This window comes from Symphalangus syndactylus, chromosome 7, assembly GCF_028878055.3.
Source record: "Symphalangus syndactylus isolate Jambi chromosome 7, NHGRI_mSymSyn1-v2.1_pri, whole genome shotgun sequence".
Lineage (NCBI taxonomy): Eukaryota > Metazoa > Chordata > Mammalia > Primates > Hylobatidae > Symphalangus > Symphalangus syndactylus.
The window spans coordinates 132574878-132602302 of record NC_072429.2 but is presented as its reverse complement, the minus strand read 5'-3'; the positions used below and the strand labels follow the sequence as shown (position 1 = coordinate 132602302).

Genomic DNA, 27425 nt, shown 5'->3' with positions numbered 1-27425 from the left:
TCTTATTATTTCAGGCACAACCAGAGTAGTTTCTGCTGTGGCCGTTGAACACTTTGCTTGTAGAGGCTCAGATGAATGGCAAAATACAGAACATCCGTGAGACCAACAAACGTAATTATGCAATCATAACTTTCATCTACGGAGCACCTTCCATGTGTCATGCATTGTGCTCATATTAGCTCCATTCATCCCAAGAGCCCTTTCATGCTTCCCATTGCAGAGATGAGGAAATTGACCTAATTTGCTCAAAAACAGAAAACGTGGTTGGATCCAGTGTCCCTAAGGTTCATTAGAGATGGGGATCACTATTCCCTCTTCCTAGGTGAAGAAGTTGAAGTGGTTTGTCCATCTCAGCCAGTCAGGAGTGGAATCTGGTCTACATTTTAGGTCTTGCTGACTCCAGACCCCACGGCATCAAGTACTACTCACCAGCAAACTCAGCCCCCGATGAAGTCCATGATGCAGCAAACCGGGACCCTAACATGGGGGTCAGGTGAACCTCCCACAGCCCAGCAGCTTGGTAGGAGAAACCTGCCAGAGGATGTGAATACAGATGCTGAGGACAGTCCTGGAGCGCTCTTTCTGTATCAGCAGTTCAGAATCCCGGTGTTGCTGAAGGGAGAGGTGCCATAGCAGAGATAAGATATGAGGTGCCATGGGGATGCAGAAAAATGAGTCAGAAGTGGGGGCATCAGGAGGGAAGCAGAGGTTAAGCCATGGCGACCTTGACTTTGCCCACGACTGCAGACTCTGTACTGCCCATGATGGGGAGCCTTTGAAGCAAGGATCTGGCAGGATCAGGTTTGTGGGTTAGAATGAGCTCTCTGCAGGAAGAGCAGAGGGTGCAGGAAGCTGGGTCTGCATAGAAGAGGATTGGTGGCCCCAGTTACCAGGAGACCTTGGGAAACAAAGAACTGTTTGGCTTTTTTCTTTTTATTTTTTCTTTCTTTTCTTTTTTCTTTTCTTTTTCTTTTTTTTTTTTTTTCTTTTTTTGTGCCTTTTTCATTGGCCTCCATTTCCTAGTGATGAAAGGAACTAAGAACTTCTAAGTGGGGGCCGTCAATGATACGTGGGCTTATTGCACAAACGTTAATTATTAACCTGGTTTGCTCACTGATGTATCTCTAGCCCGTAGAAGAGTGCCTAGCACAGAGTAGGCACCCAATGATACCCATCAAATAAATGTATGAATAAGTGAACGATGGAAAGATGGCAAGAGCTGGGTGGGGGTGGAGTATGAGAGTACCCAGTCCCCAAGTTTTAAATTGGAGCCCTCAGAGGATTCACCTCACGGCCTGTGCCTGACTCCAACCTGGTGGGAGTCTGAGCACCTGGTATGTGCCAGGCACAGTTTTGTCCCTGGGGTTGGAGAGGACACAGAGATGAAGACCGTGTGGCTCTCTGCCCTGCACAGACCAAGCATCTCCCAGGCATGTGGGTTTCCACCTCAGTGAGCAGAAGAATGAACAAGGACTTCTTTGTCTCTGAGACTCATTCCAGAGACATGGAGGCCAGGGATGGAAGCAAGATGTAAGGAAGTGAGATCCCCATTAGTGCGGATCAGCCTGAGACCTTCCACCTTAATGCTGACAGAAGCTTCTCTGGGCCAGGCTACCTGCCCAAGCCTACCTCGCCCTGGGGCTGCCTGGAAACAATGCCCTGTGGGGGGCTGAATAAAGGCCACCTGAAGATGTACATGTCCTAATCCCTCATCAGAACCTGTGACTCTGTGTCCTTCCATGGTGTCTTAGTCTGCTCAGGCTGCCTTAACAACATACCATGGACTGTGTGGCTTAAAAACAAATTTGTTTTTTCTTAGTTCTGGAGCCTGGAAAGTCCAAGGTCAAGGTGCCAGCTGACTCAGTTTCTGGTAGCAACAGTTCAAGGTTGATGTTCTTAAGATGCCCACTTTAGAGATGGGAACAGTGAGGCTCTTCCAAGATTACACAAGGGGTTAGTGACTCGGATTAGACTAGATCAGTGAGCTCCATTTAATGCAATGCTGTCTGGGCACCTGGTGTGTGCCAGGAACAGTTCTGGTCCCACATAGGGGGGCAGATATAAAGACCATGTGGCCCTCTGCTCTGCACAGACTGCGTGTGTATCTCCCAGCCGTATGGGGTCCTGCTTCTTTGTTGCTCTGAGCGGAGCAAACTGTCCATCTCTCAGTGGATCCAAGAGGGCAGGTTTCCCTGTAACTGACCACCCACCAGAGCCCTCTGTTCCTGGCTTGCAGATGGCTGGCTCTCCTCTTGTTGCATCCTTACATGGCAATCTTTCTGTGCTCGCTGTCGCAAGGCCACTAATCCCATTGTGAGGGCCCACTCTCATGATCCAGTGTAAACGCTAACCTTCCAAAGGCCCCATCTCCAAAGACTGTCACATCGAGGGTTAGGGCTTCGACATACGGATATTGAGGGAGCACAAGCGTTCAGTACATAACACAAAGCGACTTTGCAAATAGGAAATTACCCTGGATTATCTGGATAGGCCCAATGTCATCACAAAGGACCTTATAAGAAGGAAGCAGGAGGGCCGAAGTCAAAGAAGCAGAAACAAAGTTAGAGTGATGTGGCCATGAGCCAAGGAAGACAGGCTGCCTCTAGAGGCCGGACAAGGGAAGGAAGCAGATTTGCCCCTAGAGCATCCAGGAGGAATGTGGCTCCGCCCACACCTTGATTTTAGACTTTTCCCCTGCAGAACTGCAAAAAGATGAATTTGTGTCTTTCAAACCACTAAGTTCATGGTCATTTGTTACAGCAGCAAGAGGAAGCTGCAATATACTCTCTGACCCCCTCCTTAGCCACCTGCATTTCAGCCTCAAGAGAGCCTAAAACTAGAGCCCTGTTTCCGTCAAGTATTGCTGGGACATACTGGAGATTTGAAAATGTTGTTAGCCAATAACTAAGGAGAATACCAGGGAACTAAACAGTCTGACTTTCAGAGAACAAATTCTGCTCCCTCCCCACCAGCTTGTTCCCTTTCCATACGTTGTCTCCAGATACTGACATTCTAATACATTCAGAACAACCTGTATTAACACAAAAGGCATTTCAGGAAAAATTAAAATATTTACAAGCTCTAACTTTTTTCATTCAAGATGAAAATAGCTTTACCGGGCCCTAGGCAGATAATGTATGTTTGTACAGCATAGAAAACTATTAGAATTGAGCAATTCCCATGGGGAAACTGGCATTTTTCAGACTCTAAATTAACATTTGGAAGAGTTGCACAGTAGCAACTGAGAGGCAGCTTTCTAATCTTTTGTTAAAGTTCATAAAGAGTGTCTATGTCCGTTTCTCATTTAAACTTTAAAACAGTCCAAGGTTAATGTTCTTGAGATCCCTGCTTTTCAGCTGGGAACAGCGAGGCTCTTCCAAGATTACACAAGGAGTTAGTGACTTGGATTAGAGTAGATCAGTTGGGTCTGTTTAGTACAATGTTGTCACGTCGTCTGAGCACCTGCTATGTGCCAGGAACAGTTTTGGTCCCAGATAGGCAGGCAGATATGGGGGCCATATTGCCCTCTGCCCTGCACAGACTGTGTGGGTATCTCCCAGGCCTATGGGGTCCCCCACTTTGTTACTCTGAGCAGAGTAAACTGTGCAGCTCTCAGCAGCTCTAAGGGGGCACTTTCCCTGGAACTGACCGCCCACTAGAACCCTCATGGAGCCCCCGGCACGGATCTTACACCTACCTCACCCACCCACAGGAGCACTGTGACTTTGGGATAAGGAAGGGGACTTTTCCTCTAAGCCTGTGGGATCTCCTTGAGGAATCCACCTGCACTCATCCTAACCCGTCTACGAAATAAAAATCAAAAGCAGCATTTCAAGTAGATGGGGCCCATTCACAACCGGGGGCCACGGGGAGGAGTCATGCGTTACCTTCTTTTTATAACCACAGACATCTTCATGTTAAAAAGAGAAAAGTCAAAACAGAGTAAATCCAGTCACTTCTGCCTGCTGGGCTCCTTCCAGGGGCCCGCCTTTCCCCCCCAGTGACAGGTGACACCTGCCCCGGCCCCCAGTTGATGTGACCTCTGCCCTAGTTGGTGTGACCTTCACAGGCCTGAGATCAAACCACCCTGGTGTGATGTCATTGCCAGAGCATTTAGAAAACAGGAACCACTCTCAGGATGCAATAGGGAGGGGTCGCCCTGCAGTCTTCTGGGTGGAAACAGATGGGAGGGAGACAGAGAACCTAAAATAGCAACTCTGTGGCCCCAAGCAGAGGATGAATACACAGCAGGCTGTGATGGCAACTCTCCATCATCAGGCAACCTTATCTCACAGTTCACACAAGGAAGTGGAAATCTCCACCAGCATCCAGACTGGAGATTTGGAATCTGCTCAGCCCACGGTATTGGTTTGTTCTCAATTGCTATACCTGCAACTGGGTAATTTATAAAGAAAAGAAGTTTAATTGGTTCATGGCTCTGCAGGCTGTACAAGAAGCATGGTGCTGGCATCTGTTCAGTTTCTGTTGAAGCCTCATGGAGTTTTCAATCATGGTGGAAGACAAAGGGGGAACAGGTATGTCACAAGGCAAAAGCAGGAGCAAGCAAGACAGAGTACAGGGGAAGGTGACACAGACTTAAACAACCAGATCTTGTCTGAACTCAGAGCAAGAGCTCACTTATCACCAAAGGGATGGCCCAAGCCATTCATGAGGGATCCACCCCCATGACCCCAACGCCTCCCACCAGAATCTACCTCCAACACTGGAGATTACAGTTCAACAAGAAATTTGGGCAGGGACAAATATCCAAACTATATCACCCTCCTCTGGCTTAATGGCCACCTACTAAGAGCCACATGCTTTCCACTTATCAATGGAGGCCATGCAGGTATCGTGCATGACACCACTGTCAGATGATGGCCAAAAGCATACCTATCCATCCCCTTGAAGCTCACTTGAAGTCCATCTCAGAAGGACAGTGGGCTTCCCTTCCCTCTCTGGTTTTCCTTCTCCTATGATTGCAGTAATGTGAATTCATTCCCTTCTTCTCCCTGTGCCCTGCACACACACCCCACCCCAGACCCCACCCTGGATGGGAGCGCCTGATATTTGAGCTTCCATGACATGGGCCCTACCCTGCACCAAGTGAGCAACTGAGCTCTGTCTTTACTCAGGCCCAGCGCTGTTCCATCCCATCTTGTCCTGTCCTGCCATCTACAGAGGAGCCCTGTGTCTGGAGCTTGGCTTACCAATTGGCTATAGTCACCTGTGATGATATTATCTTCCTTTTCAACCTTCCTGTGCTTCCTTACCCCCTCTCCTCTTAACTCCCAAGCATCGGTGAAGATCTCCTTTAAATTTGACTCCCTTTACCTTATCAAAATTACCTGCTTCAACATTTTTTATAACTGCTTCATAACTGGAGGTGATTTTGCCCCCTAGGTGACATTTGGGATCTCTAAGGGGCATTTCTGATAGTCACAACTGCAGGGTAGCGGGTTGGTTCCTGCTTGTGTTGAGTGGGTAGAGAGTTGGAATGCTGGTAAGCATCCTGTAGTGCCCAAAACAAACTCCTGTCCCTAACAAAGGATTCACTGTTCCAAAATATCAATTGTGCTAAGTTGAGAAGCCCTGCTCTTGACTAGGTCTTGGTTGAGGGTAGAAATCTCAAGTTACTCATTTTTAAATCCCCAACACCTAAACATAAAACCTGATACAGAGTAGTCATCCAATATACTTTTGCTGCTGGTAAATAAATGTATGAGTGAATGAATTCTCACCTTCCTGAATCCTTTGTGCTTGCAGAGTCACCTACAGGCAAGCCAGTCCTCAGGCCCCCAAGTATCTATGAAAGCATACCTGCACACACATGCATGGACACACAGAGATGTGCACACATCCAAAGACAGACCACGCACACACACTCCCACCTAATGCTGAAGTCCAGGGACCTGCCTGACTCTAAGACTTACTCACTCAATTCCTGTTCAGCTGAGAATCAGGAGCCTGTTTTCTCTGCTACACTCAGAACGATCTCTGCACAAACACCTCGGCAGAGGCACTAAATGTTCTCCATAATTAATTTCGCTGACTAGACGCATTTTCTTACTGTGACTCTAGGATTAAATAAGCAGTGAACCCAAAAGGAAGAAGATCCCTTTTTGCAATTACACACGCAGAAGGCAACTCAACAACTGGAAAAGTGAGATGTCAATTTGGACAATAGCATAACAGCCCAGGAGTGTGGCAGGCAGGCCTGACTCATTACATCTAGCAATATTGGTGGGCATTGAAAATGGGGCGGCGGGGTTGCGGGGGGTGGGGTGGGCTGGAGGAAACAGCAGGATTGATGCCAACCCCATGGGCAGCACGAGCTGGAGCAGGCCCAGGAAAGCAGGGGGTGACAGTGACTATGAAGCAAAGGTGCTCCTCTTTCTTCCGTGCCACTTCCTCTACTGGGGACTGAGGATACTGTAGAAATGGACAGCAAAGAGGAGGGCCAGTCCACAGGGGAGTTGGCACTAAAGTCTTGGTGCCAGTTTCATGGAAATATTGGAACAGCAAAAGACTATGATATATATACTAGCTATTGGCTCTGTGAGGCAAGTACAATTACATCTTCCTCACTTCCTCATTGAAAACCCCTGCAAGTTCTTCAAGGGTTTGCATGGCTGCAAGCACCCTGGGCTTCCCTTTATCCTGGTATTTGTCACCTTGTAGATATTTCCTGATTACTCATTTTCCTTCCCTGTTAGGCTGTGAGCTTCTCAAGCAAAAAGAAGTCTTACTAATTTCTGTATCTGCATTGCTTATCTTAATAAATGTGTGATGAATGAATAAGTAAGTTAAATCAGTGAGCACACTTCAGTCAGCTGAATCTGCCTAGAGTTTCAGAATGAAGCAGGGCGTAAGGGCAAGGTGACAAAAGACCATGTTTGCTGTGTGGAGGAGTTAGGATTTTAGCTGAGAGCAACAAAGAATCGGCCAGGGGAAGAGAGTGTTAAGTTCAGTGTGTTAAAGTGATCCCTTGGCATAAGCACATGCACTGAGACTTTAAACTTATCACTGATGTACTGAGTTTTTACTTTGTGCTTTGGGTCTAGTTTTTAATTGGAAAAACAAATGAACCCCTTGGTGCTGAATAGCCTCTGACAATGAAACCCTCTTCATGTCATCTTCAACCTAAGGCCTAGAATTTGTCTCTGCTAACTACACTTTAACTTAGTATATGCCATACAGTTTCAACCATGTAGTAAAACTCTGTACTCCAAAAATATGATAGTCCAGGAACAGTGGCTCACGCCTGTAGTCCCAGCACTTTGGGAGGTGCAGGCAGGTGGATCATGAGGTCAGGAGTTCGAGACCAGCCTGACCAACGTGGTGAAACCCCATCTCTACTAAAAATACAAAAATTAGCTGGGCATGGTGGCAGGCACCTACTAAAAATACAAAAATTAGCTGGGCATGGTGGCAGGCACCTGTAATCCCAGCTACTCAGGAGGCTGAGGCAGGATCGCTTGAACCCGGGAGGCAGAGGTTGCAGTGAGCGGAGATTGTGCCACTGCACTCCAGCATGGGCGACAGAGCAAGACTCAGCCTCAAATAATAATAATAATAATAAAGAAACATGCTAGGATATTCCAGTTTGTTGCCTCTGGAAGATAGGATTCTTTGTGTTTGGTTCAAATTATTTTCTGTTTGGTCCAAATATTCTCTGGTGCACATGTCAATTGAATCTTTATGGAGTTGCCCACCCCATCCTCAGCTGTTCATTTGGAACCTTCCGCTTCATGAGCTCAGTAACATAAACGCTGCCACGTGTGCAACATGACCACACGCCAGGCTACTGTCCACCGCTTAGGTATGGACCCATGAATCAGACTGCACCACTTTGAAGTCTTTTCCACATGGTTTCTGGAAAAGAAACTGAGACGACCCTTTCCAGGTGGTTGAAACATGAGGTGTGAGAGCTTGAGAGTTGATGGCAGCTGGGTGAGGCTGAAGCCGAAAAGAAAGAAGCTATTTTCCAAAGAGGCAGCACTAAGAGTAAGTTAGAAAGAATCCCGTTGTTTTTCAGGCTCTGGCTTCTGACTTTCATGTTCCCAAGACCTGCCATATTCCCGTCCCTGGTTCTGGGAACTGCCTCGGTAGCTTCCCAGTAACTCTCTCTCTCTCTCCCTCGCAAAAACAAGCTCCAGCTGGATTCCTTCCACTCACACTCCAACTGATTATAATTCATAGATTTGATTTCCTTTTACAATCTCAAAAATATCTTGAGAGCATGAGTGGATATGATTTAAATTTCTGGAGCCTCTTGCCTCTCCTGTAGTTCAGATCCAGGCCTTGGCAACTGTGACAAACCCACCAAACTTTGCTTTGAGGGGTTTCTCTCAGAATGAAAGATGGACAGCCTGTGCTTTCTGGGTACGCCAGGAGTGCAATTTGCTCTAACGAAACTTGCCCGCTGCGACCTCCCTCCCCGCAAGGTCCTGGCCAGGAGCTACCATTTAATGGGCAGCCCTGCAGGTAACCTGGCCAGGAATCTGCCCATTATGAGTAGGTAGATGCTGGCATCAGAGAGACCTGGACACGAATTACTGCTCTACTGTGTATGAGCTACGTGAGTGTGCCAGTTACTAATTTCCCTAAGCTTCAATTTCTTGAGCTTTAAAATGCTGCTAATCGTGGATATCCCCCTTCTAGAACTTGGGGAAGGATCAAATGATATCATGCCTGTAATTTCACTTTGCAGGGCTGTTGGCACACAGGAAGCACCATATAAATGGTGGCTCACATTGTTAATGGTGTATGTCATCTTCTTGGTCCTCTTTAGAGTAACCACCATTTTAACAAGAGCAGCTCTCTCCCAGAATGTTGTACCCCTGTATCACCACTGCCACCACTATGTCTGCTTGAACTGCATAATACTAATGTTTTATTTTTAATGTTCCTAGTCCTCAGCTTTTAGATCTTCTGAGGGTAACCACCTTGCATGACTGGCTCCGCCATCAACAGAGGTGTATCAGTTAGCTTAGCTTATGCTGAAGGATCAAATGACCCCCAGAATCTTGGTGGATTGCAGCAACTAAGATTTATTTCTTGCTTGCAATCATATTCATCTCAAGGTGCACATGGGCAACATCTCTGCTCCACACCTCTTTATTCCAGGACTAAGGAGCAGCCCCTATCTAGCACAAACCTGCCTCATGACAGTGAGAAGAAAAAGAGAAAACCTTAAAACATCGATCAGAGTTGATATACATTAATTGCACCTAAATTTGATTGGCCAAAGCAAATCACATGGTCAAACGTTATATCAGTGGGAAGTACAGTCTTCTTGCATGGATGGATTCAAGAAAATATTTCGAACAAATAATAGTCTTCCACTGAGAGTTCCTCCTCCTGGTTTTAGGGACATTCTGGCTGTACATAGAAGAAAACATTTAACTATAATGCCCCACATCTTGATTCCCTGTGGGTGGGGGAGGTGGGGAAGGATGACTCGGTTTCTCATTTGCCTTCCTCCTCTGAGCTCCTATCTCCCTGGGCTCCAGTGGCCTCCTGCCCTAGTAGCAACTGATAACTTAATTCTAGCTATCACAACGATGTTCCTCTCATAATAATTGGAAGGAAATTATCCAAAATCTGATTTTGCTTTTTCCTCTGAAATGATTTGTGGGGTACCTTCCAGATTTTCTAGAATGAATGTGTATTTATTGACTATAAGACTAAAAACACTCTATTTAAAAGGATGAGTGTGGCAGCATGGGGAAGATAAATTAGTGTGTCACAGGCTCAAGTAGGAAGATGAAGCTGAACCAGGGCAGTGACAGGGTGGGGCAAGGGGCAGAAGAGCAGGCTGCATCCAGTCCTCTCAACTTGGATTTGGTAGGACTGGCCACCCCAGGAGGTGGGGAGTCAGGAAAAGGGAGGCTTCTTGTTGACCATGGACCTTGGGCCAGCACTGAGGGATGTGAAGGCCCTTCTGACCTGCAGAAGAGGGTATCCCTCTTAGGAGAAGGCTGTAAGAGTCATCTTTGAGTGCAGAAAAGTTACAAGAAGTTGCTTCCTTGATCCTCACTCCCAACACCAGTATCCCACTCAGGTTCTGCTCTGGTAAGTCAGGTCCATGTCTGATCTTTAGACATAATTTTATGATTTGGAAACTGTCATTGGACTTCCACTATCTTACTTTTAAAGAACAAAGACTTAATGGACAACTAATGGGTTATTTCATTCATCTTCCTGCCGTCATGGGAGGAAAGTTCATATTCGGTTTCTCTTGACATTGCAAAAGACATCAGCTCCCAGAATAGAGAGTTGTATTCACATGGTGTGGCCCTGGCCAAGTCAGTTGGCATCTCTGAGATTCAGGTTCCTTATTATTTAGATGAAATTATAATACCTGTTTTAAAGAGTTTGTTACAATAGAAAGAGACCATCTTTGCCAGATTAAAAATCTTTGTAATTGTTAATATTACAATGTCTAGCACATTATTAATAATTATAATGATAGAGATATATCAGTAAAACAACACAGTGTTACAAAACTTTTAGCAAGGAAACAGCTGTGGCAAACACCTATAGTCATAATCAAAATAATAAGCAAAGGCTATTGTCTTAGTTCATTTTGCATTGCTATAAAGGAATACTTGAGGCTGGATAATTGATAAAGAAAAGAGGTTTATTTGGCTCACAGTTCTGCAGGTTATACAAGAATCACGGCACTGGCATCTGCTTCTGGTGAGGTCCTCCAGCTGCTTCCACTAATGGTGGAAGGGGAAAGGGAGCTGGCTGTGCAAAAATCACATGGTGAGAAAGGAAGCAAGGGTTAAGGGATGGGGAGGTGCCAGGCTCTTTTTAGCCACCAGCTCTTGCAGGAATTAATAAAGCAATAACTTATCACCAAGACGACAGCACCAAGACATTCATGAGGGATCCACCCTCACAACACAAACACCTCCTTTAGGCCCCACCTTCAACATTGGGGATCAAATTTCAACATGAGGCTTGGCAGACAAATGTCTAAATGATAGCAACCATCTATTACTTATCTATCCATTCTACCATTTAATGCTCAGCAGGTCCTTCCTTGCATCCTACCTAAATTTCTCCACTGCTGCTGAACCCATAAACCAACAACCTACCATGTGACAGTGGCCCTGGTCAGAAATGAGTAGAGTGTCATGAGTAGAGCGTCATGAGTACAGCATTTGCTCTGGGGTCACATTGGTCTACTTTATAACAGCTTGACTCTGAGTATGTCACTCAAATCTCTTGAGCCTCAATTTTGTCCTTTTAAAATGAGAGTAATATTGTCTCTCTTAGAATCCTGTTTTGAGAATCATTTTCAGAACAATATATGCAATACATCTGGCTCATAGAAGGTGTGTATTAAATGAGAGCTCCTTTCCATGTATTCTAATGGATTTTACCATTTAAGGAAAAGCATGTTTTTTAAACTGAAGTTTTTTTCAGCTTATTATTTTGTATCCAGGACCATGATAGCTGTTAAGTGTTTTGGGCTTCTCTGGTCTCCAGAGACATTTTATGATGCCAATTAGAAGTGTAAGTATATTGAGATTAAAAGGTAATGACTAGCAAAATGAATCGCGGCTTCCCTACTTACACCCAGCTTGCTACTCCTGAAGCTCATCTCCAAATATCTTACTCCCTAGGGAAAAAAAAAAAAAAAAAATATATATATATATATATATATATAGGGTCAACGGAATACCAGAATTTTATAATTCATAATCATTTGAAGACCTCTGGGGAGAGGGGCATTCTGTTTCTACAGGGAAACTCATTTATGTTAAACTTTTGTACAGGCCAGGTGTGGTGGCTCACATTTGTAATCCCAGCACTTTGGGAGGCCAAGGAGGGTGGATCACCTGAGATCAGGTGTTCTAGATCAGCCTGACCAACAAGGTGAAATCCCGTCTCTACTGAAAGTACAAAAATTAGCCAGGCGTGGTGGCAGCTGCCTGTAGTCCCAGCTGCTCGGGAGGCTGAGACAAGAGAATTGCTTGAACCCAGAGGCGGAGGTTGCAGTGAACTGAGATTGTACCACTGCACTCCAACCTGGGCAGAGCAAGACTTGGTCAAAAAAAAAAAAAATTATTTGCACAGACAATGTCGTCCTCTTTATTGGGATAGAAATATGACAACATGAAAATAATTAAATCTTAGGTAGTTGAGGAGATTGAGTCAGAAATGGGATTAGCCAAGGACTGGGTTTAGTTTTACATGCACTGATCTCCCGTATTTTGTTATGACACGCACAGAAGTCTCTCAATAAACCTGTGGATGCATTGATGAATTCATGCTTCTGTTGATGAAATTATATTGATTTTTCCTTTCAGTTGTTTTCTGCCTCTTTGGTCCCTTTTTTCTACGTCTTTCTCTCCAACGATCATAGGAATAAGAATAAAATCATCTAATTTAATTTTATGACTATGAATAAGTTTCCTGTCTTCTCCAAAAGCCACTTTTCTCCTCTGTAAATGGGATAAGTAACGCCTACTTCCCAACCTCATCTATTCTGTGCCCATTACCACCTCCTTAGCTCAGGCCCTTTCTCCCTCCTGGATTATTGCACCTGTGGCCTATCTTGTTTCCCACCCTCTAGAATTAGCCTCGCTGCCTCTTCGCTTCCCATCCCACACCATCCATTGTTGCTGGAGTGTTCTTTTGGCAACGCAATCTGGCCTTGTCAAGTGCCTTCATAAGTCTGTCTCCAGCAGAAGGGACCTGCCACCAGGAGGTGGAATGCTAAAGAAGGACTGAGTAGACCTGGCACCCACCCCCAGCTCACCACTCCTGCCCCTCCCACACCTTTCAGCTTTCACTTCATGTTCCAGCCATGTGGGACACTTCCCCCAAACCCCGTGGCTTTCTCACCTCCAGGTCTATGCGTGTGCTCTCTTCTCTTCCTGAATAATTCCTTTTTGTGAGCGGGAAATCAACTTAGAAATCTACTCTTCCAAGAAGCCTCCCCTGACCGCTCCAGGTTTGACTAGGATCCTGTCTTATGTGACTCAGCGCCCTCTGCCCTGACAGCATCCAGGAGCTCTTCCTGCTGTTCGAGGTCCCATCTCCCCCTCACTTGTCAGCTCACTTGTCATTCTCACATCCACATAGCACACTGGAATCGCCAAAGTCGTGTTTCAGGAGGGCATGAAAACAATGCAAACTTTGTAAATGGACACATGCTGTAATAGACATGTTTGAATATCCCAGAGCCTAAAACTGGAAGCATCCAAAGAGTAGACTCACTCAGGGTGGATGCTCTTATTATCGACATTTGGTAATGACTCTATTGAATGGCTGAATTTGATAAGGTACAATTACAAAATAGACTTCTTCAGATGCAGCCTGTCTTCACTGCCCTCCCCACTCACGAGTGACAGCTCCAGCAGAAACCATGGCTTCAAGCTCCCCTTCAGGAACATCTGAGTCAGAGGGCAGCCTGACTGGCTTGGCTCAATTTGCTTGAGGTGGAAGTTTAAGTATTACTTAAGAGTCACAGTTCAGAGCCTCCCCAATGAGTCACTGGTCTCCTGTCTGTGCTGTAGGAAGACACCACCAGGGAACAGTCCCTTCCGCCTTCCATGGGTGGGGCCTGTACTTTTCTTCTGAATGTCAGGGTGTCAGGGCTCTTTTTTTTTTTTTTTTTTTTTTTGATAGGGTCTCGCTCTGTCACCTAGGCTGGAGTGCAGTGGCACAGTCTTGGTTCACTGCAACATCCTCCTCCCAGGTTCAAACGATTCCCCTGCCTCAGCCTCCCAACTAGCTGGGATTACAGGTGTGTGTCCACCACACTGGCTAATTTTTGTATTTTTAGTAGAGACGGGGTTTCACCGTCTTGGCCAGGCTGGTCTTGCACTCCTGACCTCAAGTGATTAGACTGCCTCAGCCTCTCAAAGTGCTAGGATTACAGGCGTGAGCCACTGTGCCCAGCCTGCATGTTAGAGTTCTGGTCAATCTTTGTTCTCCATACTAGGATTTCATCCAAATTCTAACACGATAGAAAAACAGTATTTTGTTATCATAAATCATATTTTAGTAATTTTAGGGAAAAAAGACAAGAAATGTACTTTGATGAGTAATATTTAAATATTCCTTCTGCACTTATGTATGTTTTTGTTTAACTTGTGGACAAAGACATATGGATAAGTGCAAAAAACAAATCCTCTTTTGCAACCCAGAACTCATTGTTCAGTATGAGTTTTAATACATATAAGAAGGGAAATTATGATACCTGAGACAGTTAACTGATGGGAGTTGGTAGCCATAAGGGTTGGTTCCAGGACAGGCACAGTGGCTCATGCCTGCAATCCCCACACCGAGGTGGGAGTTTTGCTTGAAGCCAGGAGTTCAAGAATAGCCTGGGCAAGAAAGTAACAAATACCTCATCTCCACAAAAATTTAAAAATTAGCTGAGTATTAGGGCGTGTGCCTATAGTTGCAGCTACTCAGGAAGGGGAGGCTGAGGCAAGAGGATTGAGCCCAGGAGTTGGAGGCTGCACAGAGCTTTGATGGCACCACTGGGTAAGAGACAGGCCCTGTCTCTTAATTAAAAAAAAAAAAAGATTGATTCCAGGACTGTAGAATAGATAGTTAAACAGCATGGGATACGAGGGAACTCCTCAGCCGTATTAATTTTGTATTCCAATTTCACGTTGACTTGATACATATGATGGCTTTCTGTTTTAAAGGCTTTTATCTTGAGAACATGACATCTGGAGTTAAAAGTATTGGCATATTCCACACATCTGTACTCTTCTTGAGTGTGATCGCTTAGGAATTAATATGATTTGAACTCATTCATGTTAAGACAGGGTGTCAAATTGAGAACCAGGAAGATCCACCCACCTACAGTAAAAATGACTCTAAAGTAAATTGGCTGAAGAAAATAGATCCCAAAGATTCTTGATGAATTTTGAAGTCTTCATCAGTATTTATATATTAAAATGAGATGAAAGAAGCCAAAATAAAAGAACTATGGACTGACAGGACAACTGGATTAAAGTAAGCCTCAGTTTCGTTAAAAAGGGCTAACTTGAAGATAAATCTTTTGGCGCCAGCTCTTTAGAGGGTCTAAAGTGACCTTGATGGACAGTGGAAGAAATCACAACATGGAATTCCTTGAATAAAAATTTATTGACTTTAAATTTAAAAAAAATAAAAAATATTACTTAAGAGTAATATTTAAACTTCTATCTCATGCAAATCGAGTCAGCCAGGCTGCCCTCTGCCTTGGGAACCAGCAGCAAGAGGCCAGGAACAAGTGGGTTTGGGCACTCCCCTAGCTGTGGCTCCCACTCTCTCTGCTGCCTCTGGGCCCTTCGGGGTCAGGAGCTAAGAGGAACGAGGATGAAAGACAGAAGAGACAAAAGCCTTTCCACTTAGCTGGTGCAGTGGGTGTCTGCTCGTCAGGCTCACAGTTGCTGCCCCTTGAACTGGTTCTCTAGAGACCCCGACAAGCATCCCTGCACCAAACCATGTCCCGACACTTGAGGACCTGCATTCAGCTTCTGTCTTGGCCAGTCCCCCTGCAGCTACCTTCTTCTGGGTTCCACACACCTAGCGGGCAGCCCTTTTGAGTAGGCTGCACAGGAAACCCATCTATCTATCCTTGCCTCATACAGCTCACACAACACTCCCCCTGTCTCCTCGCAGCTCCGCTTGTCTCCAACTTCTCCCTTCTCCAGGTGAGAGGTGCCACCTGTCTGTGTTCCATGTTTGCCCCAGGACCCTGGGACATGTCTGCCAGGTTCTCCAGTACTCCACACTCTCACAACCCGGTGTACAGAGGCTCACAAGCATCCGCCCTGATGGTGCTCAGCCGTCTTTCTCCTCCTCCTATCTCTAGTGAGGTTCTCTTAGAGCCTAACTCTGGATCTCCCACCTCAACACCTCTTGACCTCTTGGAACCTCCCTCAAGAGTCACTGGCCTCCTCCTACCTGCACTGTAGGAAGGCACTGCCATGCACCAGCCCCTTCCGCCTTCCACAGGTGGGGCCTGCACTTCTCTTCTGAATGTCAGGGCTCAAATCAATCTTTGTTCTCCACGCTGGGATTTCATCCAAATTTTTACACAATAGAAAGATGCATATTTTGTTATCGTAAATCATAGTTTAGTAATGTCAGAAAAAAGAAAGGACAGGAAATTTGCTTTGATGAGTGACACACAGGATGTGTGTGTTCTGCTGAGCTATAAATAACGACAGATGGGTGCTACTTACCGGGAGAGGTGAATGTTTGTCATTTATAAGACCTGTACTGGAAATAATGTTTTAAAATATTGACTTGCATTTGTGTGTATACACTGGTGTGCAAATATCTACCTCATATGCTTAAAGAAGCTTTTAGTACCCTTGGGCAGGGTTTCAGTTAAAAATGCCTAAACTCTGGAAATCCTAGCAATACAGAAAATGCCAGATTTTAGACCTGCAGGGAAATCTTCTGTTGGGTCTACCAAAGGCCCAGGCCACAAAGAAGGGAGCCATCAGTTCTGCTTGGGCCGGGCATAGAAGGCTTTACAGAGGGATTGGAGCTTGAGACTCAGCACAGTTTCTCTAGGGGAGATGGAAGATGCACGCCCCGGAGGGAGGGAGCAACTTGAGTCCAGCAGGAGATGCACAAGAGCCGCTCGTGTACTGAGACACATTTTGTGCTGGGAGCTGAGAAAGGGAAAGAAACCACCCAACCCTTTCTCTGTGGTGTTGACCCTGGGGTCTGTGCTTTGGACATCTTCTCCCATCTGGTCCTCATAGCAGCCTCAGGAGGGTAGTAAAAGCCTCTGGGATTTTTTCTTTTTCTTTTTTTTTTTTTTTCAGGTGAAGAATAAGGTTTAGAGAGGCTAGTTGACCTGTGATGAAAACAAAGCTGGGAACTGAACTCAGGTTGGGCCTAACTCTAAGACAGGAGGACAGAGGGGAGATGGTGCTGGAAAGTTAGCCCGGGCCTCAGGCCAATCTGGCCTTGCACACAGGGCCCACTTGTGCCTGCGTAAGAGCAAAAACTGTCACTCCCCACTCACTGCTGGGCAAATGCAACAGGTGTCAGGAGTGGCCTCGCTGGACAGCAGCCAGGGCTGGCCCTGCTTCTAGGAGAGGGACACAGAAATCCCTGGGCACAGACAGGACAGGGTGCAACAGGCTCTTCCACAATGGGATGTCCAGATCTAGGCCCTGTTCCAAGTGACCCCGACCCCATGAACCATCCTGAGAAGATTCCATCCCTGGAACATTTCAGAATTTTGTAAAATCATCCCCGAGGCCTCAATCTCTAAACCCATGTAGTCTTCCTCTCTCATTTATGAGAGGCCTGCAGCTCAGGAACTTCTTCTAGGAAAAAGCACTGCTGATGTTCACTGGGGCCTGCCTGCTCTTCCCACAGAGGCCAAGTCCAGGTGAGGGCAAGACTTGCAGAAAGCAAAAGGCCAAACCCGAAGTCCTTGAGTGTAAGTTGCCCATTTTGTGACCAGCTCTGTCCTGGGCACAAAGGGCACAAGATGAATAAAATCCAGGTCCTGACCTCAAGGGACCACTGTCTGGGGGGCTGGAGGGGAACACTCACAGGCAGCCAGGTGCAGTGGCTCACACCTGTAATCCCAGCACTTTGGGAGGCCTAGGAGCGCAGATCCCTTGAGATCAGGAGATCGAGATTAGCCTGGCCAACACGGTGAAACCCCGTCTCTACTAAAAATACAAAAGTTAGCCAGGGGTGGTGGCAAACATCTGTAATCCCAGCTCCTTGGGAAGCTGAGACAGGAGAATCTCTTGAACCTGGGAGGCAGAGTTTGCAGTGAGCAGAGCTTGGACCGCTGCACTTCAGCCTGGGTGACAAGAGCAAGGCTCTTTAAAAAAAAAAAACACACACACACACACAAGCAAAAAGTGACGATGCAGCACCACCAACGTGTGCTAATATGCCCATCATTGCCTGGCAGAAAAAGATTTACTTAGTCATTCAGTAGTTCTAAGCTGCTCATGAAAAAAACCCACTTGGCTCTGTGTCTATTCCCCCAGCTCCTAGAATATGCCTGACAGGCCAGGGCTGATTAATCTGTCCAAAGGGCACAGTGGATCCTGGAGTCTCCAGCCTCAAAGAAGAGGGAAATAATAATGACAAAAACAGTGAATATTTACCGAGATTGTCCTCTGGCCCAGATGTTATGCTAATTACCTTACACATGTTGTCACATTTCATCCTAACAACCACCCGGTGAGCTGGGCACTGTGATCATCATCCCTGTTTACAAATGAGGAAACCGAGAGCTAAACATGTGGGCAAGCTGTCCTGGTGGCAGCAGACAGCATAGCCAGAACACCAACACAGGCTGCCTGGCTACACCCCTGTCTTCCGTCTGGCCTCTGCCCACTACCCTCCTCTGCCCCAGAGGGCAGAGTCCCCAGGGGGCTACTGGAGTGCACTGAGGTGGTCACGGGTTCTTCTCTCCAGGTTACTGTGCTTGGTCATGGACAGTTCACTGCACGTTGTAGCCCTCATGGGCCAGCCTTCCAGAAGTCTCCCTCACACCCATACACCACACAGGGAGCCATTTTTCCCAAGGTCACTCTCGGGTTGGGGCAGGAAGGCTCTAGGATGAGAACCATCCCCAACCCTCCATGTTGAGTCCTTCTCAGAGGCCAGGTTTACACACTTGGCAAAGTCAGATGTATCTCTCCACTAGGAATAGGCCTACTTTTTATTCTTTTATAATAAAGAGTAAAATACACCTGTATTCATAGCAGGACAATTCACAATAGCCAAAATATGAAAACAGCCCAAGTGTCCATGGATGGATGAATGAATAAACAAAATGTGGGATGTACATACCACAGAATATTATTCAGCCTTCAAAAAAGAAGGAAGTTCGGACACCTGCTACAATGTGCATGAACCTTGAGAGTGTCATGCTAAGTGGAATCAGCCAGTCAGAAAAGGACAAATGTTATGTGATTCCATTTATACGAGGTGGTGGTGATAGTTGCACAGTAATGTGGATGCACTTAACACCACTGAACTGGAAACTTAAAGATGGTTAAGATGGTAAATTTTGCATTATGTGGATTTTACAACAGTTTTTAAAATGTTAGCATTTAACAAATAAAGAATAAAGCAGAAAGAGCCACAAGGGGCCAGGTGCAGTGGCTCACGCCTGTAATTCCAGCACTTTGGGAGGCCAAGGAGGGCGGATCACCTGAGGTTGGAAGTTCGAGACCAGTCTGACCAACATGGTAAAACCTCGTCTCTACTAAAAATACAAAACTTAGCCAGGTGTGTTGGAGCATGCCTGTAATCCCAGCTACTTGGGAGGCTGAGGCAGGAGAATTGCTTGAACCCAGGAGGCGGAGGTTGTGGTGAGCTGAGATTACGCCATTGCACTCCAGCCTGGGCCATAAGAGTGAAACTCCATCTGGGGAAAATAAAAAGCCATAAGGAGTCCCCAGAAGGTTCTCCTTCAGCCCCTCTATTCTCTCTAGACAGCATTCAAACATCACCCCCAGGATCCAGCCCTCTGATTAGGGAAGTTCCTTGGTTTCAAAAGTCCCAGTAAATCTCAAGCCACCACTGCTCCTCCACCACCTCTACTTGAAGGAGGAAAGACCCTTAGGGTTTTATCTACAACTGGACATTTGCTACCCAGGGCTTCTGCAGCTGGGACCTGAAGTCTGACCATAACCGCAATATATTCCTGGGAAGAGGGTCTCAGGCCACGCCCACACTCTCTCTTGGAAACACCAACAGCAGGTTGGCATAAGATTTCGAGGACGATCTCGCTGAATCTGCACCAGCTCTGCATGTTCTGCCTGTTGAAATAATGTGATTTTTTTTTATTTTTTGAGAAACAGTACCCACAGGTCTTTGAGAGCTATAGACAGCAGACACAAATCACTCCCAACTTGAAGCATGAAAGAGAAAAAAAAAGGTTCTCAGCCTTAGGCCTCAGTGGGAAATCTGACAGAGACTTCCAGATAAGAGCCCTGCCATTGGACTACCAACTGTCTTCAATCCTCCAGAGACTGAGAAAAACCCTGAAACAAAAAGATAGTCAATATTTTCTGCCACGATCTCAAAAAGACCATGGGGTATGTGCACTCACAAGAATCAACCATTGTGTTCCCTGAACAAACATGGAAGCTTGACTCCTCCAAGGCTACAGAGTAAAATGGCCAATGAGTTTTAGGGATCAACTTTATTCCTAAAACAGGAAAATCTTAAGTCTTTTTTTTTTCTTTTTTTTTTGAGGTGGAGTCTTGCTCTGTTCCCCATGCTGGAGTGCAGTGGCAAGATATTGGCTCACTGCAAGCTCTGCCTCCCGGGTTCACACCATTCTCCTGCCTCAGCCTCCTGAGTAGCTGGGACTACAGGCACCTGCCACCACGCCCGGCTAATTTTTTGAATTTTTTTTTTTTTTTTTTTTTTTTTTTTTTTTTAGTAGGGACGGGGTTTCACTGTGTTAGCCAGGATGGTCTCGATCTCTTGACCTTAGCCTCCCAAAGTGCTGGGATTACAGGTGTAAGCCACCACGCCTGGCCTAAAAATCTTAAGTCTTATAATACATCCCTTTATGAATACAGCAAATATAACCAGTTTGGACATCCTAATGAAGAGAGCAAGTGGGAACCATTCAAGTTTGGACACTAGCGAAGTCTACACAGATGGGCTGAGAACTGAGTTTTGAAGGATGAATAAGAGAGTGGCCAGTGAAAGGGTTGAGAGGTCTCCCATAAACCAAGGCGTGAGTTTGGCTGGGGCAATTGTGCCTCATGCTGAGCAGAGGCAGTGGCTGGAGAGCCAGCTACCAGGAAAAGCGGGGTGGCAACTCTGAAGGACCTTGAGTAACATAACAAGGAGCACCTTCTCCTACCTACAGGCCCATTTCTACACGCATTACAATGCTTGTCCCACTTCAATGAACATCAAGGTCCCAAGCCCTTTTTTCATCTGAAATTTGAAATAAACCATTCTCCTTGCAGTAAATAATCTTTATAAAACCTAACTCACCCCATGTAGTTTTTTTGTTTAAAATACCAGTTGTTCTTAGGATATAAGTCCCCAGGGGAACAGGTAGTTCTCCTGTAGAACCTCTGCTGTAGTCCAGGCCATGGGGATCCACAATAGTGGGCCAGGCCTAGGAGTTACAGATTATTATCAGCTATTGATATTTTATTACACGCCAAGTGCTTTGCCTGTACAAATTTATTTCATCCTCATGACAAAGGCATGAAGTAGGTGCTATTGTCCACCCACATCACATTTGAAGATAATTTACCCGAGATCGCAGAGCTTGTAAATGATGGAGCCAGGAAGAGAACCTGAGCATTCAGACTCTGGAGTTCTTGAAAATGCTATGCTGCATGGAGTCCCGTGATCATATTGGAATGTTCATCACCATATGCTTTTCTCTATCTTCTTTTTTGCCATTTCAACTCAAGCCACCACCATGGTTTTCCTAGGCAATGGCCATGGCCTTTGAACTTGACTTCCTCTACTACCTCCTACTCACTCCTAGACCTTGTCATTACAGTGACTTTAGCCCCTCCAGAATTCCAACCTCAAGCATCTCTCTCTCAGACCACCACCTCTCTTATTTGCAGTCCATCTGCTATATAGTACGTTAACTCCAACAAGTCCTTGGCCTCAACACAACCCTATAATCCATTGACCCTACCATATTTTTGTTGTCCCCCACCCCACTCATGTGGCCACTTCCCTCCAGCCTAGCACAGATGTCACAGAGCACAGTTATAATCATCTCTTTCATACACCTTTATCTCCACTGCCCTTTTCTTTGTCGTTGTACTTTCCTGGAAAAATTCCAATTCTCGTTAAATCCTCACTACTCCCACTCTCTGCCCGAACCCAAACAACTGTCTTTCACTGGAAGAAAACCCAAAGCAATGTTGATTTTAAATTAATGACAACCTGACCACCAACCTCAAGTGAGTCTTTAAGGCTATCCAGCTATCTTGCCGCCTTTCCCGCATCAATCCAATCTCCTACTATTTTAGACTACTCCATGTCTACTCTCTTCTCAGACTTCCAAAAGTTCTCTCCACTTTTACCCTCTTCTTCCTACTTTGCTGAGCAACTTAGGCAATTAGAAGATAAATTCCACACAGTGCCACTACCTCATGTACCTCCCTGCACCTGTACTCCCAGCCTCTGCCTTCCTTTCAAATGCTACAGACTGTCTATGTTCCTATATAAAGCTAGTTCTCTTACATCCCATCTTCTCTCCATTCTCATCTTTCTCTTCTGCATCATTATTTTAATCAGCTGTATTATATTTTATCTTTCAAATATTCTCTCTTGTCCATGTATCTCCCTTCCCCCTCTTGGAAAGAATTGTCTACATTCACCATTTTTTCATTCTCTATTTAACTCCAACCAATCCTAATTCTGTCTCCACTAATCCAACAAAAGAACCATTGTCAAGGACACCAATAGCCTGAGCATTGCTATATACAACAGTTATGCCTCAGTCTTGTTATATAACATCATACCAGCCATGTTTGATAAGTTAATCACTGCTTCCTTGTGAAACCCTTTCTTCAGTTGGCTTCTAGAGTTGCTTGTATGATCCACCATGTGTCAGGCTCTGGGGAGTGAACAGGGCTGAAAGCGGGTATGAGGCCAGGCTTGGGCTCTACAGGAGTGCTTAATCTGGTGGGTGGAGGGAGGGAGAGGGACGGAGAGAGACAGAGACAGAGTGCTTCCGTCAGCCCGTATTTACTGAGTGCCTACAGACGTCAGGTATGATGCTAGGTTCTCAACATGCACAGGTGAAGAAAATGGGCAGGGTCCCCGGCATTAAATATAACATTGTAAGGTCCAGAGGGCATGCAAGGGAGAGCAATAAAGCTGAGGGCAGAGAGGTGAGGGGGCTGGGGAGCAGAGCACTTATGTTCTTGTGGGTGATTGTCAAGGACTTTGGCTTTAACCATGATAGGGAGCCATTGGAGGGTTGAAAGGTGTATCATGATCTGATCTATGTTTCAGAAGGGTCATTGTGGCTGCTCTGCCCTTATAGGGGCACAGGGCAGAAGCAGTGAGACCAGTTTGGGGGCTAATGGAGCAACAATATTGAGCAATGTGTGAGTGATAGGAATGATGAGAAGCGGTCAGCTATGGGGTTTATTTGAAAGTACAGCCAACATTTGCTAATGGATTCCATGTAAAGGGTGACTTCAGGTCTTTGGACCAAGCTCCAAAAGAATGAAATGACCATTAACTAGGATGAAGACAACTGTGAGAGGAGGAAGTTGGAAGAAGGGGGGGAAATCAGAAATTTTTGGACAGGTAAAGTTAGAGATGCTTTTTATGCAATCCAGTGGAGATGTTTGTGTGCAAGAGAGATATCGGACCTCTCCACAATAAAACTGGGGGAGTCATCAAGGAATAGATGATATTTAGGTCATTATCTTGAGGTGCTGACCTCAAAGGTGCATGTAGAAAGAGAAGAGGTCTGGGGAGTAAGGCTTGGGTCTTTCCAGTGTTTGTTGGTGGCTGACATGTGGAAGAACTGGCAAGCGAGAAGTCAATGGAGGAGGAGGACAGTCCAGAGCTCTCTGCCCTCAGCTTTATTGCTCTCCCTTGCATGCCCTCTGGACCTTACAATGTTATATTTAATGCCGGGGACCCTGCCCATTTTCTTCACCTGTGCATGTTGAGAACCTAGCATCATACCTGACGTCTGTAGGCACTCAGTAAATACGGGCTGACGGAAGCACTCTGTCTCTGTCTCTCTCCGTCCCTCTCCCTCCCTCCACCCACCAGATTAAGCACTCCTGTAGAGCCCAAGCCTGGCCTCATACCCGCTTTCAGCCCTGTTCACTCCCCAGAGCCTGACACATGGTGGATCATACAAGCAACAGGCTGTTCCAGTGGTACTCTTCCTGCCACAGTTTAAATACCGTGCCTGGACTAGGCCAACAGACTCCCAAAGGGGATGTGGAGAAAAGCCCACACCAACACAGGCAGCTGCAAAATTTACAAAAAGAATGAAGGAAAGCCTGCTCTACTGCTCTTTGGACCCCTCAGTGGGAAACATCAAGGCGAGAAAGAAACTAAAAAAAGAGTGGTGGAGAAACCTCTGGAGAGAGTGATGTGAGTCCACAAGGCGAGAGCCCCATCCTTTCATCTGGACAGGATGCTACCTTCCACCCCAGCTCCAGAAAGAGGGGCTTCAACGGGGCTTGCGAGGACCTGTTCCATTCTACCCTGTGGAACAGGATAAACTAGGTCTGACTTCTGCCTAAGTGATTAAGGAAGATGACCAGCTGCCCTGGGGGCCATGAGTGTGCTGCTTCATTGGAATATGTTCGCTCATAGACGGGCAGGGGCATAAGTGCACGCTGTGGTCAGACGGTGACTCTGCAAAACGTGGGCTATGGCAGGCAGCTTAGAACAGCCTCAGATCCTTCTCAATGGAGGGTGGGAAGAGGAGGAACAAGAAGCTGCAGGTGAGCACCTGGTGGCCGAAGAAGGGGATTCAGGAGGCCGCCTCCCTGGGTCAGGGGGGTGCAGGGAAGTTCTAGAGGGCCATCCAGAGCCCACAGGAGGGAGAGCTCTTTCTTTGGAGCAACAGCCAGGCCCGAGGGGACAAAGCTAGTTTATAACTAGGACGGCTCTAGGGAGACTTTCTCAGTAGGTCTGTTTGCATTTTCTATGGCACATCAGAACCAGCCATAGAGAAGGAAAAGAGCAGACCAGGCAGAGAGATGGAACAGAAGCAGAAGCCAGCCACACTCCCATTTGCCACTGCAGGCTGCACCCCAAAGCCAACCCAAGCTACGAGAAAAGAGAAGATTTAGCACCAAGGCAGCTGAGAGTTCTAGTGAATTTGTGGGACTGGAATTACCACACCTCTCACATTTCGAAGTCTCAAATTTCGAAGTGAAAAGCTAAAGCAATGCAGGAATGTCTGCTAATTTTCCTGTGAGTAAAAAGAAATTATTAGCCTATCGTTTTCATCCACAGTCAGAGTACAGGAACCAAAACTGCCTAAGGTCGAAAAGTTGCATCTTGATTATCATGCAAATGTCATCTGGCTTATGCAATCTGCACACAGATTGAATGAACCACCCCCTCACCCCCCCAACTCTCTCTTTCTCTCTCTCTCTTTCTCCCTCTCTCTCTCTCTCTCACACACACACACACACATACATACATACACACACACACACACACACACACACATTGAACTCAACTGGGGATACAGAAATAAATAAGACCTAAACTCTACACATAAAAAACTCATTTGGGGGGCTGGGCACGATGGCTCATGCCTGTAATCCCAACACTTGCACTTTGGGAGGCCGAGGTGGGTGGATCACCTGAGGTCAGGAGTTCGAGACCAGCCTGGCCAACGTGGTTAAACCCCATCTCTACTAAAAATACAAAAAATTAGCCGGGTGTGGTGGCATGTACCTGTAATCCCAGCTACTCAGGAGGCCGAGGTAGGAGAATCGCCTGAACCCAGGAGGCTGAGGTTGCAGTGAGCCGAGATCACACCACTGCACTACTGGGCGACAGAGTGAGACTCCATCTCAAAAAAAAAAAAAAAAAAAATTAAAAGAAAACTCATTAACTCATTTTTTGGAGGGGTCAAATACATCCTTACAGTACATTGTATCAATTCCTGAGATAGACCTCAAAGCAAAATGCCGTGGCAGATCATGGGAGAGAGACTGGGGCAGTGCAGTGCCCTAGATCACAGGTTTTGCTGTCTTTGAAATGTTTGAGGAACCCTGAAACAAAATATTTTGATTCCTTTTAATAAGTGTAGAAGGACCATTGTCTTAAGAGAATAAAGGAGGCTGCACTCGTTTCCCCAGTCTCAGCAGCATGTGAAGTTCAAAGGTCTGATTCTGGCCAAGAAACTTGCCCCTCCCGGGGTCATTGACAGTCTCACTGAGGGCTTCCGGAGACAAAATGCCTAGGAAAACAGTGAAGAAGCCCAGAAGCTCCAGTTTGGAATTTTACCAAATTCAGTACCTACATCCACGTACAAACACTCCATCCTCCAACCGGAATAGCTGGATTATCTTGCCCGGTGGTTCTTCAGCCTCCACTTTCAAATATCCTGAGGGTGCTCAACCCAGCTCTGGACAGGTCTGATGGGGAGAATATTCTCTCCCAGTGTTACCTTAAAGATGTGGCTATCTCCCTGTGGTGTCTAGCTCTTTGTCCTTGTTCTCCCCAGATTTCCTCACAAAGCAAGCCTGCTGTTTTTCCACGATAGCCCCTAAGAAGCATGATAATTCCAACTCAGTCCTGTCCCCCAACCACCAGGTGCCTCTTCCCTGGGCTAAACTGCCCTTGTTCTTCAACTGGTTTTTTTTTGTTTTGTTTTGTTTGTTTTTTTTGGTTTTTCGGGTTTTTTTGAGACAGTGTCTCCCTCTGTCGCCCAGGATGGAGTTCAGTGGTGCAATCTCGGCTCACTGAAACCTCTGCCTCCTGGGTTCAAGCGATTCTCCTGCCTCAGCCTCCCGAGTAGCTGGGACTACAGTTGCGTGCCACCACACCTGGCTTATCTTTTGTATTTTTAGTAGAGACAGGGATTCACCATGCTAGCCAAGATGGTCTCGATCTCTTGACCTTGTGATCCACCCACCTTGGCCTCCTAAAGTGCTGCAATTACAGGCTGAACCACCGTACCCAGCCCTTCAACTGCTATTTTAAGCCACGACTTTGAACCTCCTGTTCATCCTGTCCTGTCTTGTGAATATATTTCAGGTGGCCTCTCAAATGAAGTCAGCTTTAAACTGAGAGATGAAAGAACTGAATGAGCAACACTATTGCTCAGGAGGAGGGGAAGGCAGAGGCAAGACCCTGAGGCAGAGGCATGCTCGCAGCTCCTAGAACAGCAAGGAGCACAGTGCCGCAACAGAAGCATAAGCCGAGCAGAGTGCAGTCAGAAATGAGGTGAGAGGGCAGGGCATGGTGGCTCACACCTGTAATCCCAGCAGTTTCAGAGGCAGAGGCAGGAGGATCACCTGAGGTCAGGAGTTTGAGACCAGCATGGCCAAACTGGTGAAACCTCGTCTCTACTAAAAATACAAAAACATTAGCTGGGTATGGTGGTGAGCGCCTGTAATCCCAGCTACTCCAGAGGCTGAAGCAGGAGAATTTCTTGAACCCCGGAGGCTGAGGTTGCAGTGAGCCCAGATTGCACCATTGTACTCCAGCCTGGGTGACAGAGCAAGACTCTATCTCCAAAAAAAAAAAAAAAAAAAATTGAGAAATGAGGCGAGAGGCAGTCACAGGTTAGGCTAGGCTGGGTCTTATAGGTAGACCGGGACCTGGGATAAACTTCCAAGTAATGAGAGTGGCATTATTAGGTTGATTTTTGAAAGACATCACAATGTAGTTTGAGAGGCAGGTGGCAAGAGATGATAGAGCAGACCTCTGAAGCAGTGGCCACTGTGGTCTGGGAGCCTTGA

At 46.3% G+C, this 27425-nt stretch overlaps 1 non-coding gene across 1 annotated transcript; it reads left to right on the top strand.

Annotated features, from left to right (window-relative positions):
* The first annotated feature begins 14089 nt into the window (after positions 1–14089).
* LOC129487089 (small nucleolar RNA SNORA40) lies at positions 14090–14217 on the top strand. The gene has a single exon (XR_008659214.1). It is a non-coding gene; the product is annotated as a small nucleolar RNA SNORA40 (small nucleolar RNA).
* Positions 14218–27425: the final 13208 nt, after the last annotated feature.